The sequence below is a fragment of the Nilaparvata lugens genome, chromosome 12, assembly GCF_014356525.2.
Source record: "Nilaparvata lugens isolate BPH chromosome 12, ASM1435652v1, whole genome shotgun sequence".
Classification (NCBI taxonomy): Eukaryota; Metazoa; Arthropoda; class Insecta; order Hemiptera; family Delphacidae; genus Nilaparvata; species Nilaparvata lugens.
In genome coordinates, this window is record NC_052515.1 from 3972059 (window position 1) to 3991532 (window position 19474).

A 19474-nucleotide genomic window follows, 5' to 3' on the forward strand; every position below is an offset into this window, starting at 1 on the left:
AAATATAGTATTCCTTTTGTTTCAGGTAATCATGGTGTTACAGAGTAATAAAAAATCGGGTGTTTACAACATTGGGTAAGTGATTGGTACAATTTATTTTTCATATATCTCATGTATATTATTAATTTTTTGGGGAAGTATAATTTTAGTAGTTTTTGATTGAAATTATATGTGCCGGTTGCTCAATAGCCGGTTAAAATTTAATCGTGTTAAATTCACAAGAACCAATCAGAGAAGCCTTCTTTGATTGGTTCTCCTGAAATGAATCACGATTAAAATTTAACCGGCTTTTGTGCAACTGGGAACAAGTATTAGAATTCTGTCTAAACTGAACAACAATCGATTCCCAATTCAGACGGCCATGATGAGATAGTTTGACACGATGTTTGTGAGAGAAGATGGAATATCTTGAATAAAATATTGTAAAGATAGTTATATTTATAGTATCAACTCAATATTGACAATCAACTCTCAAATAAGAACTAAAATTTTATCAGTTTCTCTATTATTATCTACTAAGTCATTAGTATAAACCAATCGTTTGCAATAATAGCTTACATTTTCCGTTTCCACTTGATTTTTTTCCTTACATTTTTCTCAAACAAGTTAATATATTTGAGGAAAGACTTGGAAAATTGAGGGGCGATTACATTAGCGTTTTTTCCTTGAGTTTAAGTTTTCTTGACTTTTGATCTAAATGAATGATTTTGCAAACTTGAAGTCAAGTTTACAAGAACAGAAACTTGATTCTATTATAGAAATGAAGACCCTTCTTCAAGTTTTGTTGGTTCAAGTAAATGTTGAACATGTTCGACTTATTAACTTGAATCTTGAAGGTTAAACCCAACCTACAAATGGGTAAATGAGATAAAAACAGTAGTCGTCAGTCAATGTGGACTGTATAAAAAACTGTATGATGCAGATGAAGAAGAAAACTTTGGGATTAATTAGAGTTTTCACTTCATAATTCATTATTTTTATTTTCACTAGAAAGCTCTGAATGGGAGAGAAAAAACTAAGGATAGTTTTGAGTTATGAAAACTTGAAGACTCTACAAGAGTAGACTTGATTGCAAGTTTTCAAAATAGCTCAAAACTTTTAAAAACCTGAATTCAAGGAAACTTGACCAATGTGGCAACGCAGCTTTAGGAATTGTCTTGACTGTCTGTCATATTGTTATCGATAAATTTTGTTTAGTCTGTTATCAGTGTTGTTTGTTGAAAGTATTTGCTGATTGCACAGTCAACTTGAAACTTAAATATTAGACAAAGATGAGCATGAACTATTTCTGTCAAATTCTTGTAGAATTGAGTATTAAGTTTGTTTTGCTTTATCAGCTTTGACGAGCACATGTTTGCTAAACAGACATACTCGGCCATTCTAAGAATAATTGTTTGATTTCTTATCAGTGTGGCTCCAATTCTAGACTGTGTTTACATCATCATAAGATGAATCATGCATCTGGTCTTTTGTTCCGTTTATGGATGGATGAAAATGAATCGATACTGACAAAACCACTGATTTATGAGAACAGTTTCAGATACGGTATAAGTTTTGGTTCATAGATGATCATCATCAATCTCTAGTAATCTGAAATCTTGAATATTGAGCAGTAGAATATATAGTGTGGGTGAAGCCCTTCGATTGGCCATTGGCTATCGACCAATAGATGACGAGCTCTACTCTCATTGGTCGAGTGGCGTAGTAGGCCTATTCCAATGATAATGAAAGTTGAAACGCCAATATTCCAATAACAAAGAGAGTTCATTTTAATTATTTTCTTGAATTTCATTTTAAAATATTATTGAGGCAAACTTTAAGGAACGGAAATAAGGAATGCCTCTAGATCCAATCATGTCTATAAATTATTTATCACTATTCTTACCATTTATAAAATTCAAAATTCAGAATTTGTTTATTTGCAGAAACATAAGGAACTGAAATAGTGAATTGTGTGTCACTTGGCCCACTGTTATTTCCAAATTGTTACAGAATCTCGGATTATTCATTGTGACTTGGATGGGTTTGGAATCTACCTAAAATAGCCGGACAACACAATATAATAAGCCTTTTGACTGTTAATCTCAAATAAATGTTACGGTATTTCAGCTTTATTTTGACCTACTTGCGTGGGTTCGGAATCCATCTAAAATATCAGGACCACTAATCAGAAACATTCAAGTAACGGTGTACGATTTTGAACTTGAAAGATTAAGTGCCGGTTGCACAACAGCCGGTTAAATTTTAATCGTAATTAATTCCACGAGAGTCAATCAGAGAAGCCGTCTTATCAATAAGGCCTTCTCTGATTGGCTATCGTGGAATTAATCACGATTAATATTTAACCGTCTTATCAATAAGGTCTTCTCTGATTGGTTATCGTGGAATTAATCACGATTAACATTTAACCGGCTGTTGTGCCTAAGTGAATGAAAACAGGCGAATTGAAAGGAAAACAGGTGAAATTGATAGAGAGAGGCATGTTGAAAGGAAACTTGCACCAACATAATACAGAGGTAGACTTGAGGAAAGTGGAAAAGAATGTGGGAAGACGCAAACTGATAAAAAATTGATGCATTGAATATTAGATCATGCGGAAGCTATTTTTCTAGGAACAATGATGTGGTCCATTCTATGAATGACTTGTAATGAGTCATCAATATTGAATGAGCGTTGAGTAGGTTTTAGTGATTGATAACACTTCTTGGAAAATAGATTATTGTTTTTCAAGACGAATAGTTTGTTTATGGATGATATCATCAAGGTCGTTCAAAGAAATTGGTTTCAAATAGATGCAATAGTATTAGTCACATCTCTCACGCAAGATGCAAGTGCAGTACACTATCTATTTTCATAGTATGATTTCATTTTATGTAATAAAGCAGGGGTTTTATCGCGTTGTCTCGATAATATTAAAGAATATTTTCATTTGAGGTTTAGAGGTTTATTTCCATTTGAGGTTTTATTTTAGTGGTTGAGAAGAGATCTGAAAGTCCTTACTCTGCCAAGTAAAAAATACTTTCCTCCAGCTACTGTCTAAAGTGCTTACTTTACTCCCTGGAACATAATACTAAAGTGTCACTTTTTCGCTCTGGGGACGAAAAAAGAGAAAAACTCCCTAGAGCGTAAAAGTAACTCCATTTAAATGACATGGGAAGCATCTCCATTTCAATAACTTACATTCGAAATATGTTAGAAGGTCTAAGCTCAGATGAGGAAGCATAATAGAGGTGTCTGTCATTGAGTCAACTGAATTCAATACCACAACCAGAAATTTGATCAACTCATGAAATATATGTTTGTATGATGTTACATACTTAATATTAGTAGATGATGAAAGTTTATATATATTTTAAAATATTTTATTCTATTCAAAATACCAGCCAACAAATATTTTTCATCTGCAATCCAATCTGAAACGCCTGGAGTCAGCCATTTTTATAGCCGCCCAGCTGATAATTGTTACAACTTTTGCCGATAGATAGCGCAATCGGCAGTGCCAATCAGACGACCGGTTTTTAGGTTTTAGATTTTAGGTTATGTTGTTAGAAAACATTGTCACCAATAACGTAAGTTATTAAAATGATTTGATTTGCAGTTTCTATAAAAAAATGTAGATAGAGGAAAAATGTTGTGTACATCACGAGTGAAAAATGTTTTTTCTCCCTCTGGGAAATTGTTGCCCTCGGCTTCGCCTCGGGCTTCAAACTTTTTCCCACAGGGAGAAAAAGTTGTACTTTTCACTCTAGATAATCTAGATATACAAATAACTATTTCATACAGCAGGATCTCACTTCAAATTTTCAAAGTTTAATATTTCAACTTATTTTTGAATGTAGATAACTTTTTGAAAGCAACTGGAATTGTCATATCATGATACTGAATCTTTCTGAAAGCAACTGGAATTATCATATCATGATACTGAATCTTTCTGAAAGCAACTGGAATTATCATATCATGATACTGTATCTTTCTGAAAGCAACTGGAATTATCATATCATGATACTGTATCTTCATGAAAGCAAAGGGAATTGTCATATCATGATACTGTATCTTCATGAAAGCAAAGGGAATTGTCATATCATGATACTGAATCTTCATGAAAGCAAAGGGAATTGTCATATCATGATACTGTATCCTTCTGAAAGCAACTGGAATTATCATATCATGATACTACTGTATCTTTCTGAAAGCAAAGGGAATTGTCATATCATGATACTGAATCTTTCTAAAAGCAACTGCAATTTTCATATCATGATACTGTATCTGTCTAAATGCAACGGGAACTTGACGAACTGAGATTTCTACAACCTGAGACCCTCCCACCCAGCCGATTCCTGATCAACTGAGAACGTGATAAAGTGAATCAATGTCACACTCAAAATTCTGATTTTTTTTTACCTGATTCCCCAACTTTTAAGACGTCGTTGATATGGAAACTATTTGGAAATTCTATTTTTGAATCTATTCTATTTATTGATTCTATTTGAATCTATTGATTCTATTTTTGGAAACTATAAACTATAACGTCGTTGAAGTTATTCCTACACAATATGATATTATTCTCAAGTTGGTTGATGGAAAAAATGGAGATTTAAATAATTATTATGAAACGAAAATCCAAATTAAATGCTGTAAATCACCCCGAAGTCAGGCGTTTTGTGATTGAAAATAGAAATATAAATTGTGAGTACAGTACCCCGTGTACAGTTACCCCGAAGACAGGTTTTTTTTTTATTTACAGCATTTAATTTGGATTTTTGTTTGATAATAAAATTATTAATTCATTAGTATTGAATTATTGCAATATTTTAGTAATTTTCATCTGGAGATTTGAATAATTGGAAAATTCCAAAAAATAGTATTCGTACTATACAAACTATAGTACAGTATTGAGTTAATTGATATAGTCAGAACGACTTCTGTCAGCATTGTTGAACGGGAAGCGTTGGCTTTATTTAGTGTTGAAAGCTGACAGTATAGATTGAATCTGACTTGAGGACTGGGCATTGGTCCAAAATGGTTATTAATTTGAGAGCTGCTTTTCCTTTTATTAATTGCCGCGTCTATTTCTAGACATCTGAGAAAGAATGATCGCGAGGCTAAATTTAAATTTAAAAGTACTGTGGCAAGGAGAGAAGTCTGCTAATTGCCGATACTTAGACATTTCTTTTTATAGAGTGATTGTGCTACTATAGTGAGGTCCACGTTATAATGGCAGTGGAGAAAGATGGGTGAACAGGGTTGCCGATTTTCTGCCTTGCCACTGCCTTCTGTAGACGATAGCTGATACAAGTATATCTCTGTTCATTCTTGTTTAAAATGATCAATGATATTTTATTCGTCAAGAGAATACATTCTTCAATGATTGTATAGTTATTTGTATATCTAGAGTGAAAAGTACTGTTTTTTCTCCCTCAGGGAAAATTTTGAAGCCCAAGGCGAAGCCGAGGGCAACAATTTTCCTGAGGGAGAAATAACATTTTTCACTCGTGATATACACAACATTTTCCCGCCACCTATATTCTTATAAAAACTGCAAATAATATAATTTTTTAAAAACGTACGTGACCAAACAATGTGTTACAACATAACCTAAAAAGTAAACAGAAACAGCTGGCTTGAAATCACAGTTCTCCGCCGACAGCGCTATGCTCTATCTGTCGGCAAAAGTTGTAACAACAATGACTCAACTACAACTATGATGAAGTTCCCGTTTCAATGTTGATTAGTTATTGAGGAATATTCGTTGGCTGGTATTTTGAATAACATGGAATATAATTAAAATATTTATACATTGTTTTAGTATACTGATATGAAGTTTGTAATAATTTTAGCATACAAACATAAATTTCATATATTGATCAAATGTCTGTTCTCCTCATCTGAGCTTAGACCCTCTAACCTATTTCAAATGTACGTTTTTAAAATAGAGATGCTTCCCATGTTATTTAAATGGAGTTACTTCTACTCTCTAGGGAGTTTGTCTGTTTTTTCCTCCCGAGAGCGAAAAAGTGACACTTTGGTATTATGTTCGAGGGAGTAAAGTAAGCACTTGAAACAGGAGGTGGAGGAAAAATAAATGTTCATAATTGAGATTAGTATGATGTTTATCAATAAATTATACTTCTACATTGTTAAAAAACGATCTGGAACGAGCTAGAAAAGGAAAGCACTATCTGCTTTGCGAGTGATAGATGTTAATCAAATACTGCCATTATAACGTTGACCTTTCAATAGTCAGCTTTACTTTAAACTATCAAGATAAATGCACTTTAAAAAGTGAGCATTAATTGAATGGTGAGCAGTGATAAGGAATGCTGTCACTTTAAAGTGAATAGTGAAGGTGTCGTAATTTCAAGACTAATAATGGGCGTACAGAGATACGCCTCAGCTACTGTGAAATTTACTGTATACTGTCAGCATTAGAAATTTGATAAATATTACATCAGATATACCATCCTCTATAGAAGGCAGTGGCAAGACAGAGAATCGACACGCTGTTCTCCTATCTTTCTTCTCTGCCATTATAACGTGGACCTCACTATATAGCAGGTTTTTTTTCACATTTTAGCGTTGCTTTTAGTGCTGAGATTCGTTTTTGACTGTCTTTATTTTTCATAAAAATATCATCAGTATTTTACAGTGAGAATTTAACTATCGGTATTTTTCATTGAGAATTTATTCCAGTATGGGTTGGTGTCACTGCTTCCCATGCTCAACCAATGACATGTCAGTTGAAAGTGAAGAGTAGCTGCTATCTAATTTTATTGTGACAAACCTGCAATAAAATTTTCCACTCAGCTTGCACTGTCACATGATCACGTGATTGTTGACCTCCAAACCATTATTACTGGTCAGCTGTCATTCATCCTTCAAATATAGCCTGACTCACTAGGAAATTTCAGCATTGCTTTATACCTCTTTTACCATACATACTATATACATACTTACTCTCCTACTTACTATACCTACTGTCTCATACACTATTTGCAACTGGTGAATTTTTCTAGACAGTTTATTGTTGAAATTAAATATCGATCTGAAGTAATATCGATGCAAATACATTCAACCTCTTTCTCATGACTCTTCTATAGACTAAATAATGTGACCGATAAACTATCCAAAACAGTTTTCTATTGAAATCAAATGTCGATCCGAAGTGATATCGATGTCAATTTTCAACAATCGGTAACAAAACCCTTTTTGTCAATAAATTTTCGAGAATAGAAGGCAGTTTGTTATGAGTGGCAGGTCCTGTACTTGAATTGAAGTCCTTGCCTCAATACATGTCAATTTATTACTCCCCAAATTGGGACCATGCCAAATAATTTATTTAGTCACCACAAAACTCTCTCTTCAAAAAGAAGGCTTCTATTCTATTCTCTCTCACACTCACTCAGTCGCTCTATCTCTCACTCAGTCTCTCTCTCTCACTCAGTATCTCTCTCTCACTCACTCAGTATCTCTATCTCTCACTCAGTCTCTCTCTTTCTCACTTCATCCCCCTTTCTCTCTCAGTTTTTCTCTCTCTCTTCCTGTTTCGTGTGAATCGCTCACTTTCATTTGCTGAAAGCATTTTTGCTCTTTCCTTTCTCTGTCTGTAATTCATCATCATTAACACCTTCTCCCTGTTTTCTGGCTTCAAATCGGTATTTTTGTCTTGTTGTATCATTATCTCTTTCTTCTGTTTCACACATTTCTCTGTCTGTTCTTGTTTAGGTTCCACACCATAATTTTTAGTGGTAAATTTATCATTTTATATCAGGAGGAACGTGAAATAGAGTACTTTGATACTTGACTTCTGATTTCAAATTGATATTCTTGTCTTGTAGTTTCATCTCTCTCTCTTTCCATCTGTCTCACATACATTTTCTCTGTCTGTTCTTGTTTAGGGTACACACCATTTCATTTTTAGTAGGTAAATGTATCATTTTATATCAGGAGGAACATGAAAAGTGTACTGTGATACTAGCTTCATGTAGAATTTTGCTTTGTTTTATTTATGACTTGTTTCTATCATCTATCATTTATATATATAAAAGCGAAATGGCACTCACTCACTCACTGACTGACTGACTGACAGACTCACTCACTCACTCACTCACTCACTCGCAGAACTAAAAATCTACCGGACCAAAAACGTTCAAATTTGGGAGGTATGTTCAGTTGGCCCTTTAGAGGCGCACTAAGAAATTTTTTGGCAATATTTTTACTCTAAGGGTTGTTTTAAGGGTTTAAAGTTCGTCTTTTAGCATGTATATTCTTCTTCTCCCAATCTCTTAATTATAATTGAAATTTCCATATCATATGTTACTATAGAACTATAATCTAGATAGAGTAGGCTACCTCTTCGAAACAGTTGTTAACTGACAACTAAATAATTAATTTTGTCAGTTTGGCATTAAGTTGAGTTGACTTTGTTAGGTTGGCACCAAGTTGAAGATTTAAATGCATTTATCGCGGAAAAATTGATTGGGCACTGCTACTTCAATCCTGGGAATATTATATTACTAGCCGTCAGGCTCGCTTCGCTCGCCATATCCGTTTAGCCAGACGTTTAGTTTGGACCCCCGACTGGATTGTCCTAACATATGATAAAAATGCTCAAATGAAAAATGCAAAAAAATGCTGATCTCATTCTTGGACGATCCAGTCGGGGGTCCAGGGGGCGGAGCCCCTTGGCTAGACGGATATGGCGAGCGAAGCGAGCCTGACGGCTAGTACTGAATAAAAATACTTTTTTAAATCATAGGAGAGAGTGAAAAATATAAATCTGCACTTACAGTATACAATATGAGAAAATGTAAACAATTAAGATACATCATCTACAGTTGCATATGAACTATAAAATAATATTACGGTAGGAAGAGTGACTATAAACTGATTAGTACTGATCACTAGTAATTCAAAAAATTAACCATTTCAAATTATCTTTTCTTTTCTCTCAAGAATAGAACAGTAGAAAATTTACGCGAACATAAAACTACGATCAGCTGATGAGTTTTTAACATTATATTATCTTCAACTGAGTTGTGGTCGATGTTGTAGAAACGTTCCATGATGAAATAAAAACACATAGATGTTGTCAGTTTTCTACACTTTATTTCATTAGTTTTTATTTCATTATATTATCTTTCTATTATCCTTGCACCGCTTCATATTTACTCATCCTGAATTATACGCCATTGATCCTTACTTTTCTCCCTTAGTTCCAAGTTACTTTCTTTAGTAGTTAACTGGTATTAACCTTAGACCAGTTATAGAATAGACACGGCTCATTGTATATTCATACTGAAAGTCGATGAAGCAACATCTACAGCCAATCCACCCATCTTGACGTCCACAAGTGACGTCACGCATCGTAAAGAAATGATAGAAAACTTTTTTGAGTTTGTTGTGTAAGTGTTTGTGGTGTGTAACTCACATTGTTGTTGAACAATGCATTGTTGTTAGCTTGGTTGTGACGTCAAGATGGGTGGATTTGGCAGTAGATGTTGGCTTCAGAGGCTAAACTTCTCAGCGTGTCTATTCTATAACTGGTCTAAGGTATTAACGGGTTTCCTTCGATCGTGATTTCTACACACTTCATTTACTTCAATTATACATCTAGTTATTCAGTTTCTCGAGCTTAATTCAATAGTGAAATTATATTTTTGATTAACTCACACTCTTTTTATTTATCTTGAAAAAACATTCCTAAATCTTCAGTTCACCTTCTCGCCTATAAAAGTGTAAATCCACCTAACGGTACACGATGGTTCGACCGAATAGAGGCACACCGAAGAATGAGGTCAATGCTCCGAAGCCAGCTATTTCTGGAGCATTGTCCGAAGAGACCCTCCTCATTATTCGACAGCAAATCGAAGAGTCTGTCCACAGTGCTGTATCAATGGCTGTGAAATCTATTTTCGAGGAACTTCAGGCATTGAAGGAGGAGAACAAACAGCTGCACGATAGAATTCGTGAGCTGGAGGTGTCTTGTCACCTGAAGGTCGACGACCTCGAGCAATATGGGCGCCGACATTCTATACGTATTTTTGGGATCCCGGAGAGTGACAAAGAAGACACGGACCTGCTGGCGCTCGATGTCTTTAACAAGAAGCTGAACGTGCCCGTGACTTTGGCGGATGTCAACCGCTCGCATCGCGTTGGAAGGCGTCAACCACCTCAACAAGGGCAAGCTAAACCCAAGGACCGACCCATCATAGTTCGACTCTGCAGCTACCGGACCAGGAAGATGATCTTCGACGCTAAGAGGAAGCTGAAGGGTTCCGGCGTCACCATTCGCGAGGATCTGACTGCGGAGCGCCTCAAGATCCTCAACGCTGCGGCCGACCGTCATGGGCATAGGAATGTCTGGTCATCGGACGGGAGGATCAAGATCTCTATCGGCGAGGGAGGATCCAAGAGGGTCCACACAGTCGAGAGGATGACCGACCTTCAAAAATAAAGGTAAATTAAATCATTTCAGGATTCGATTACTAAGGTGCCCTTCACTACAAAAATAGGAAATTCGTATTAAAACATTTCACAATAGATATACCTTGGCATTTTTCATGAGCTGGCTTTCTGTTCTATAAATGAATCTTTCCACTGCTATTTATGATTATGTATGAGGCAATTATTTCAAACTAAGGAGATCCACATTTGTTAATACTGATTAATAATTTATCTTGATATTAATTCCCAAAACTACGTTCAATGCATCAACTACTATACTCCAGAGGGTACTTAGAGAATCATTATCTCTATTCTTACATCTCTTACCAAAATTATTTCCATAATTAATAATTTTCGAAATGCTGAATTTCAAATAAATTGGATGATTAACATACGTTATAGATATGGATGTAATCTATAGGTAAAGATAGTAATCTCTTCTATATTAGGTGTACATAATGATATCTCCTACTGTTGCCACAGCTCGAGCAATAGAAGCAAATGTGTGAAGAATTATTGATAGAACGGAGGGGTGGGTAGTCTGTTCATATGCTTATATAGGGGCTGTGTTTCATTTAATGTTATCTTAGACATTCATCACTAAAATATTACAGTTCTCAATTTACTACTTTTATTGTTATTGCAACTCCCAATAGTTAATTATACTTCTAATACTATATAATATTTTTCACACTTCACCGTTCAATCCTATTTAAAACTCATCTAAAATAATCTAGCACTTTCTCCATCGTCTCCTCTACTTCTTATTTTTCTTTCTAATTTCTCTTCTTGATCTTATATTTATAATGATTACTTGAATATTGTTGTTTGCGATGATGATTATTATTCTTTTCTATTCTTCTTCTTCTTCTTCTTCGTCTTCTTCTTCTTCTTCTTCTTCTTCTTCTTCTTCTTTCTTCTTCTTCTTCTCTTCTTCTTCTTCTCTTCTTCAGTTTTTACTGGATCCCATTTCGCTCTATCTCCACCATGAACACGATCTTCCACTACTGGATTCCATCTCTCTCTATCTCCACTTGGACTCGATTTTCCACCACTGGATTCCATCTCTCTCTGTCTCCACTTGGACTCGATCTTCCACTACTGGATTCCTTCTCGCTTACCTCCACTTGGACCCGATTCTTCCACTACTGGATACCTACTCGCTCTATCTCCACTTGGACCAGATCTCCCACTACCAGTTCTTCCTCAATCTTCGTCTTATTCACCATTAGGATTATTCATCACCGGAACTCCACACATCTACATCTTATTGTGTTTAGTGAATTTTGTTTTGAACTAGTGCTTTAAATAGTGAAGGGAGCCGAACTGTCAAGGCATGCTGAATGCACTCGAATCAAGAGACTTTTTCATTTAGGTTAAGTTTTATCAGTTTCATCCCCATTTCCCCCGTCATGTGTTGTTCTGAGGTCGGTTCACGATTGGTCTGCTGCTTCCATGATGCCTCTCACTGACACGTCAGCTCGCTCGCCCTCAAGTAGGTATGATTATTTCAATAATAGTAATAATGACGCAGGTATGTTTCTAGCAAATAAGCTCCACTCTTTCAAAAAACTTTTCAAGGCTGCTCACCTTAACGTACAATCCCTCAGTTGCCACATTGATGAACTCAGAGCAATCTTCCGTTTTCAGGACTTCAATATAATCGGAATTTCCGAATCATTTTTGAAGCCTAGTATTTCATCAAATTTTGTTGCATTGCCTGGATATAATCTTTTCCGGAATGATAGATTAAATAAAGCTTGTGGGGGTGTAGCAATTTATGTGAAAGAAGGTATCAAAACAAAAGTTTTAATCACATCTAAACAAGAGTATTGTTCCAGACCAGAGTTTATGCTACTTGAATTATCCTTATCTAGTACTGATAAATTACTCGTTGGTATCTGTTATCGCCCACCAAAAATAGGTCATTTCACAGATTTCGAAAGTGCCTTGCTTTCTCTTATGCCTTGTTATAACCGTATACTAGTTATGGGGGATATGAACACCGACTTGAACATGACAAATCGTAACTTTGACTACTTTCAACTGACTACAATTTTCCAATGCCTAAACATGACTATTTTACCTCTCGATCCAACTCATCATACTAATGAATCAGACACACTCATTGACCTTCTCATTGTTAGTGATCCCAATGAGGTTGTTCAAGCAGGCCAAATCTCAGTCCCAGCTATTTCTAGACATGATTTGATCCACTGTGTACTTTCCCATAAGATACCCAAGCCAGAACAGAAATTATCACTTATAGAGACTTCAAAAACTTTGATGAAGCCGCCTTCCTGACTGATGTGGCTCAGACTCCATGGCATCAAATTGAAGCATTACCCTCAGTTGATGACATGGTCAAGACTTTCGAGAATTGGACTTTGACTTTGTATGACAAACATGCACCTTATGTGACAAGGAGGATTAATAGAAAACGACGAGTACCGTGGATGACTGAAGACATACTTAAGATGATGGGACGTAGAGACAAAGCACATAGAAAATTTAAAAAGACATTTGACTTGGACAGTTTGATAGAGTATAGGAGCCTTAGAAATAGGGTTAAACAGGAATTACGGAACTCAAAGATTAGGTACTTGAATTCGTTTATGACAAACAATAGACAAGACTCTAAATCACTTTGGCAGGGAATAAAAGAATTCGGGCTTGGCAAAGAAATCGAATCCACAAATTGACTTACCATTGAATAATATAAATGACCATTTCGTTTCACACTCTAACCAACGCGACGAAGTTGTCATTGCTAATCACATTGATGATCTTGAAGAGCAGGTTACAAACTTAGATTTACCAATCACTGATCAATTTCATTTCCATCCAATCTCAGAAGAAGACACTTTCAGAGCAATTCAACGTATTCATAGTAATGCTATGGGTGTAGACAAAATTCCTATTAAATTTATCAAGAAGATGTTATTTGCTGTTTTACCAACCATTACATACATTTTCAACAAGTCACTTGAAGAAGGCATTTTCCCTGAAAACTGGAAGTTTGCTCTGGTTCGCCCTCTAAATAAAGTTCCATCACCCAATAAAGTTGAGGATTTTAGACCAATCAGTATTTTACCTGCATTGTCCAAAGTGCTAGAAAGACTCATTCATGCTCAAGTTGTAAAATTTCTAGACAACAATAGTAAGCTTCATAACTTTCAATCAGGCTTTAGAAAATTCCATTCAACTGAGACAGCTCTGCTTCGTGTCACTGATGATATAAGGTTAGCTATGGACCAAAGAAAATGCACCATCCTCACCCTATTTGATTTTTCTAAAGCATTCGATACTGTTGATCATACAGTCCTTCTGAATAAGTTGGCTATTCTTGGTTTCAGTCACAACTCGTTAGTTTGGTTTAAATCCTATCTATTAGGTAGGAAACAATGTGTATCTGTCGGTGACAAAAAGTCAACTTGGAAAAACGTTATGCATGGAGTACCACAAGGTTCAATTTTAGGCCCTCTCCTCTTCACTTTGTATGCTAATGACCTTTCTTCCATTATCAAATTCTCCAGTTTCCATACTTATGCAGACGACCTTCAAATCTATTTAAGCTGTCCCATAACAAAAATTAATGAAACAGTTGGAATAATGAATCAGGATATCAATTCGATAGTGGAATGGACAAAGAAAAATGGCCTTAAGCTTAATCCCATCAAAACACAACCCATTATAATTGGATATTCTCGTCTTATAAACAATATTGACCTTGAATCGATTCACAAAATTAGTGTAGACGGTAATGACATTCCTTACTGTAGCTCAGTTAAAAATTTAGGCATTATATGAATAATACTCTTGACTGGTCAGAACAAGTGAACAAAACTTGTAAAAAGGTATTCTCAGCCATGCATGCATTGAAAAAATGCACGATATCCTCCCTAGAAACATTAAATTATTATTGGTTCAATCTCTCATCTTCCCACATTTAATGTATTGTAATTCTGTTCTTAACGATATGCAAGTCACTCTGAATGATAAACTACAGCGTTGCCAAAATTATTGTCTACGTTTCGTCTACTCTCTCCAACGCCATGATCATATCACCCCAGCCCACATTGCTAGTTCAACATTAAAGCTTCCCGATCAGAGGCTTTTTCGAATAGTCAAGCTTGTTAGAGATATCTTGATATACGGTAATCCGAACTATTTTAAAGATGATTTCAAATTTGTCTCTGAAGGTAGGAGGATAGATGCTTCACATACTAGAACCGGAGAAAGTACTTTAAGGATACCCAATCATCGAACTACTATTTTCACAAAATCCTTCTTAGTCAGTGCCTGTCGTGCATGGAATGCACTTCCTGTTTCTATCAGGTCCATCGAGAGCCGAGCGAGCTTCATCCTAACTTTAAAAAAACATCTTTTGGAACAAATGACTGAAACTGTCCGGCCCTAGAACGATCACATGACATCCATCCCCCACCCATCCCACAAATACAAACCTTTAAACCATGTTATAGAACGAATTGTATATATATATATATTATATAAACTCATGTTATTTCAATTATCCACTGCATAATGCTGTATATTACTGAAAGTTGATAACCCTGATCTACTTTCAGCCTACTTCATTTTATTAATCAATTATTTGATCTTATCTACCTATATAATTATTTTACTCTATCAATTTTCTGTTTTTTTTTCTCTTTAATATTCATATTGATTAAAACTTTTACAATATTTCCATTAATAAATAAATCCTTAGTTTAAATAACGAAATTAACGTTTTGGTAGAGAGTTAGTGGGGAGGATATTTTTAATATTCTTTCCGAAGAATGGACATTGATATGTCCAAAGCTCCGCCAATTTATGTAGATGCATAACAATATGATTATTATCTATAGTTATTATATTACAAACTGCTTTTTCATATCATATACAGTTCAATAATTATTTTCTTAGTCTATATTATGTAAATTCATCTATAATTTTGCTGTATTGTAAGCTATTGTATATAAGTGTATAAGCCAGTATATATTGTAATCTACATAAATAAAGTACTCAATCAATCAATCAATCAATCTCTCTCTCTCTCTCTCTCTCTCTCTCTCTCTCTCTCTCTCTCTCTCTCTCTCTCTCTCTCTCTCTCTCTCTCTCTCTCTCTCTCTCTCTCTCTCTCTCTCTCTCTCTCTCTCTCTCTCTCATACACTCTCTTATTAATAAGAGGGCGTCTATTAATCAGTTGTTATCGTTTCATGGACCATGTGTTCTTGACAATTGATCAATCATCACTCATCTTTGTCAATCAATCACTCTTTTTCATCTTTCAGTTCAGTGAATATTGTCTTGTAGATGTTTTAGTTCAGTAAATATATTTGTGGCATGTTTGTAATGAATGAATTCAATTTTTAATTCATTAAACAACATACAAACATGCCTGGCTACAGATGGAAATTACTGAGACATTGCAATTATTCAAACGCAATATGAATTCACAATTATTATTTACGAAATCCAAATTAAATGCTGTAAATCACCCCGAAGACTTCTGAATAATAATTTTTAAATAGTAGCGCTCATAGAATTTCCATCTAGCTGTTCACCCTGTTGTGTATATTTGCAGTAGCAGAAGTCTTCGGGGGTGATTTACAGCATTTAATTTGGATTTTCGTTAAATAATAATTATTCATGCTAGGCTACTTTTCTTCCAAGCGTTTTCTTCTCCTTCGTACCATGTCTTCTTCTCGCTCCTTTCTCTCTCTGTCTGTCTCTCACCCTCTCTCTATATTTCACAGTATTTTTCCAGTAGTTGAGTTGCAATCAATGGTCCATTACTAACTAGCTACGTCATCAGTCACACTTGAAATTATTATCTCGATTTTTCACTGCAAGTTTTTACATTTATTACTTCATTCAACTGTTTTTCTTATTACAGTGATGTAATTCAGTTGTTTGTTGATTTCACTAAACATTTGATCGACTCAGTCTTTGGGAAGATTGAGAGAAAAATATATATATGTAATGATCGATCATTTTTTGTCTTGAAATACAGTTTTTCATCTATTGCTCTTTGAATTCGATAGTCACAGTTATTTGAAGATTGAGAGAAAAATAGATATAGAATGTGATGACCAATTTTTTTGACGTAAAGTTACTACTTAGATTCTTGAGCATTTGATGGGATTGTTGTCTAAAAACGTTTTGGTTTCAATCTGGCACCTGCTGAAAAAACCATGGGCTTAGCAGGACCCAACAATGTAAAAATATTGTTCTAAGAAAATTGATTGATTGAAATGAGTAGATTGAGAAGAAGATTAGGGTTAGATTTGATTGCTGTGTTTATGTAGATTACAATCAAGCTGGTTTAGATATACACAAATTCATAATGACTGACAATAGCTAACTATCGACTTCAGAATGAAATGAATTTTTCGCAAAGTTTGTACTAAAGAAGAAAGAAGTATTTCTCAACGATGAGATGATGGATGGACTGCAATTTGTGTAGAAGCTGGAAAAGAAGCTGGAGAAGAAGGAGACGGAGATGAAGACGAAGAAGAATATAAGAAAAAAGAAGAAGGAGAAGAGTAGGAGAAGAAGAAGAAGAAGAAGAAGAAGAGAAGAAGAAGAAGAAGAGAAGAAAAAGAAGAAGAAGAAGAAGAAGAAGAAGAGAAGAAAAAGAAGAAGAAGAGAAGAAGAAAAAGAAGAAGAAGAAGAAGAAAAGAAGAAGAAGAAAAAGAAGAAGAAGAAAAAGAAGAACGGAGTTGAAGAAAAAGCAGAAGAATGTGACGAATCAGAAGAAGGATTTAAATAAGAATATAAAAGGTAGAGACTAGACAAGAAATCTTTGAAAATTGAAGGGGAATAATCAGAGTGGAGTTGATGAAGAAGAAGAAAAAGAAGAAGAACGGAGTTGAAGAAGGAGCAGAAGAATGTGACGAATTAGAAGAAGGATTTAAATAAGAATATAAATTAGGTAGAAATTAGACAAGAAATCATTGAAACTTGAAGAGGAAAAAATCAGAGGGGAGTAGATGAAGAGGAAATAGATTAATGCTACTGTAAAAGAAAGATGCTCGTTAGAAAAGAGGTAAAAAGTCATAAAAACAAGAGGTTAAAGCAGAGAAAACGTGAGATCGTTCAATTCTATGGGAAAAGTAGGTGAAAGAAAGACACATAGAACGAATGAAGTGTAGACTGACAAGGAAAAGTAGAATTATGTAGAAGTCTTGAAAGAAAAGTAAAAATACTTTCTGCAGTTTGTAGTGGTAAGGGCGTAGTCCTTGAAAGAGGGGTTGAAACATCGCGTGATGTACCATCCCCCTAATATTATTGGTTGGGGGGAGGGCGCCCCTTAAGAGGCTCCAGTCTGACGGCTCCTCTGAACCCCTAGCTCTGATATACGGACCGCAACGGAGACTAGTCACGTGATCGGATAGGACTGGCGCAATTTATGAATGCCTGAATCGGCTGTCAGTCGCCGACATCCAAACTAGGTTTCACTGCATTGCAATCGATCGCCGGTTTTATTTAGAAACCTCGTTTAGCAGACGATTTGCCGATCCAAGCGACCCCGAATGTCAGGTCCACGATAGAATGGTATTGGTGTAAGATAGGAGGCCTATTTCTAGATCTGTACTACCGTTTCCATAGTGAGGTGCTCGTTATTATGACAGTATTTGATTAACATTGGCGTTGCTATCCTATAGTAGGGTGAGGTCCACGTTATAATGGCAGTGAAGAAAGATAGGAGAACAACGTTGCCGATCCTCTGTCTTGTCAATGTTAATACCGTATACAGACGGTAGCTGATGAAGGTTTATTGATGTAATATCAACTGTTCATTCTCTCTAAATAATCAATATTGTATTTTATTCGTCAAGGTTAAATTGATTTCTAACCTTTCGGTTTAATATTTAGGTCTCTCGTTTAAAATAATCAATTGTATTTTATTCGTCAAGGTTAGATTGATTTCTAACCTTTAGGTTTAGGTCTAATATTTAGGTTTTCAATTATTAAATAATGCATTTTCATAATTGAGATTGAATATTTTGGTAATAATTGATCATATTTCTAGACTTACAGTCTATTAATAACTGGATTCATATTAGATATGGATATATTTGATACTCACATTAATGATATAATGAAAAAATGATTTTATTCATCAGAAAAACTCATAATACAATTTTTGTAATAATACAATACACAAATTAACAATTAAAAGTTAATATATTAATAAATCCTTCTGATTAAATTACACATATGCAAAGCTATAAAGCTTGACAGTAGCCTATATTAAGTTCATGATATTGAAACCTTTAAACCATGATATTAATCTTTTTGATTCAATGGGGATAAATTTTGTTTATATATAATACTAGCCGTCAGGCTCGCTTCGCTCGCTTCGTCAGGCTCCGCCCCCAAGATCTTCCAAGAATGAGATCAGCAGGCTCGCTTCGCTCGCCTGCATTTTTCATTTGAGCATTTTTATCATATGTTAGGACGATCCAGTCGGGGGTCCAGACTAAACCCGAAGCGAGCCTGACGGCTAGTAATATAATATTCCCATGAATAGCTCTGATTGAAGTAGCAGTGCCCAATCAATTTTTCCGCGATAAATGCATTTCAATCTTCAACTTGGTGCCAACCTATCAAAGTCAACTCAACTTAATGCCAACCTGACAAAATTATTAATTTAGTTACCTGTTAACAACTGTTTCGAAGGGGTACTCTCTCTAGATTATAGTTCTATATTAACATATGGTATGGTCTTTTTTCAATTATAATTAACTAGCCGTCAGGCTCGCTTCGCTCGCCATATACGTCTAGCCTGGACCCCCGACTGGATCGTCCAAGAATGAGATCAGCAGGCTCGCTTTGCTCGCCTGCATTTTTCATTTGAGCATTTTTATCATATGTTAGGACAATCCAGTCGGGGGTTCAGACTAAACGTCTGGCTAAACGGATATGGCGAGCGAAGCGAGCCTGACGGCTAGTAATATAATATTCCCAGGATTGAAGTAGCAGTGCCCAATCAATTATTTTTCCGCGATAAATGCATTTA

At 35.3% G+C, this 19474-nt stretch overlaps 1 protein-coding gene across 3 annotated transcripts in view; it reads left to right on the forward strand.

The window, feature by feature from the left end:
• The window catches only part of LOC111044232 (beta-1,4-mannosyltransferase egh), a 91488-nt gene that overhangs the window by 63887 nt on the left and 8127 nt on the right, over window positions 1-19474 (forward strand). The gene's annotated exons all lie outside the window — the stretch shown is intronic.